Source organism: Vigna unguiculata, unplaced genomic scaffold (assembly GCF_037176805.1).
Source record: "Vigna unguiculata cultivar grain cowpea cultivar isolate G323 ecotype 2 unplaced genomic scaffold, ASM3717680v1 ptg000042l_ERROPOS644330+, whole genome shotgun sequence".
NCBI lineage: Eukaryota > Viridiplantae > Streptophyta > Magnoliopsida > Fabales > Fabaceae > Vigna > Vigna unguiculata.
Genome location: NW_028196684.1, coordinates 192,501 through 195,000, shown reverse-complemented (window position 1 = coordinate 195,000; position 2,500 = coordinate 192,501).

Below are 2,500 nucleotides of genomic sequence, written 5' to 3'. Positions count from 1 at the left end.
GCCTTGTTCGCAGTTTGGCCTAGTTCACTCTTTTCCAGTGTCATCCCCCCAAGTTGCCTTGTTCGCAGTTTGGCCTAGTTCACTCTTTTCCAGTGTCATCCCCCCAAGTTGTCGTTGCCAACAACCCAAGAGTCCATAGTATTCGGAGTTCTAGCGGGGCCTCCCCTTGCTTCCAACAACCCAAGAGTCCATAGTATTCGGAGTTCTAGCGGGGCCTCCCCTTGCTTCCAACAACCCAAGAGTCCGTAGTATTCGGAGTTCTAGCGGGACCTCCCCTTGCTTCCAACAACCCAAGAGTCCATAGTATTCGGAGTTCTAGCGGGGCCTCCCCTTGCTTCCAACAACCCAAGAGTCCGTAGTATTCGGAGTTCTAGCGGGGCCTCCCGTTGCTTCCAACAACCCAAGAGTCCATAGTATTCGGAGTTCTCGCGTGGCCTCCCATTGATTCAAACAACCCAAAAGTCCATCTTCTTCGCAGTTCAACATCGCCTCCCTCGTTTCCAACAGGCCCAAAGGTCGTCTTCTTCGCAGATCCACGAAGAGCTCATCACGATTTGCCACATTCCATTTCCCACGGGTTGTCAACAACACTTTCTCACACTTCCCGCAATCGAGTACGTGCATGACATGCCAAAGCACATCTTATTTGCCTTCCATCGCACTCAAGACGACGGGTTGTGGAAGAACGATATTGTTCACAACAAGTTCAAGGACAACGTCTCAATCAAGGGACACAACCGAATTATGTTGACTGGGTCGCTAAAGTAAACCCGAGTTCATATAATGCACCGCATCCAAAAGAACTAGCCACAACACGTGCATCACTGAGATGTTTCACTAGATGGAACACGTGCGTGACATTAGGATCCTCCAACACCTCTTCGTGATGGAAAGATAGAATTCGAAGCAACCACAGAAGTACCGTCTAGTGGGTAGGCAACACAGGGACTGATCAACCAATATCACCCAAGGCAACGGGTGAAAATGGAAGAGATGCATGCTTGACCGTTCGATACGCAAGGCATGGAGCCAGCCAGCAAGTGCATCTCGATTACAACTCACACACCCTCACGTTCGCAAGACACCACACCACAAGACGGTCCACCCCCCACCTACCATGGGCAAGCAAGCAAATGGAAACATCAAGTGACGCAGGGTCAAGCATCGCTAGGCATGAAAATAACTTTCCACAATATCCGAGGGACTAGCTGCCGAGCTAACCAACGATCAGTGACGACCGTGTGTTGGTATTAATAAAGCTCAACAACTATGAAGAGGCTAGTTGTGCCATGATAAACATGCTAACGCACGCACCACGTGAGGGGGGAGGCCTCATCAAGCTCCCTTTAAAACCTGCCAGTGTGGAGCTGGCCGGCTCAAGGAGCACTCCCCCCCTATAAGAGGTTAATATGCAAAAGGCAAAATTGTACAAGTAGATACACTTTTTTTGAGCAGACATAAGTCCATATCTCGGGCTATACTTCGAATTTTGATGCGATTTTTTGCAGTAATTCGTAGAATAATGGTATCTCCTTGCTCACCAAATTTCATAATTTTTCTCGAAGGGGAACTATTTTTTTTATTTTTTTTACTTACCGGGTATGTGTAAAATCGGGAAAAATAGAAAAGCACATGTAGACTTCGAATTTCGACCTCATTTTTTCCAGTCCACCACTAAACAATATCAGGAACCTCCCCACAAAATTTCATTCAGTTTGGCCAAGGTCTTAAATTTGACAAATTTTGGCACCAACCTATCTAGTCGCGGTGCACCGACCAACTTGGCCAAGTGCAAAATGCATCCAATTCAAAACTTTTGTGCACCAACACTTTTACAGTACTCATTTGGGGGCATTTGGAGGCCTTTCCAACCCTCACATCTCAAAAACCACGAATTTCATTTTTTCACAAATCTCCCCACCAAGCCATCTAGCTATGCCGTGGTGCACCGCCAACCTTGGCCATGTGCAAAACCCTCCGAACTCAAAACTTTCGTGCACCAAGAATTTCATGGTATTCATTTGGGGGCATTTGGAGGCCATTCCAACCCTCACATCTCAAAAACCACGAATTTCATTTTTTCACAAAACTCCCCACCAAGCCATTTAGCTATGCCGCGGTGCACCGCCAACCTTGGCCATGTGCAAAACCCTCCGAACTCAAAACTTTCGTGCACCAAGAATTTCATGGTATTCATTTGGGGACATTTGGAGGCCATTCCAACCCTCACATCTCAAAAACCACGAATTTCATTTTTTCACAAAACTCCACACAAGCCATCTAGCTATGCCGCGGTGCACCGACCAACTTGGCCATGTGCAAAACCCTCCGAACTCAAAACTTTCGTGCACCAAGAATTTCATGGTATTCATTTGGGGACATTTGGAGGCCATTCCAACCCTCACATCTCAAAAACCACGAATTTCATTTTTTCACAAAACTCCACACAAGCCATCTAGCTATGCCGCGGTGCACCGACCAACTTGGCCATGTGCAAAAC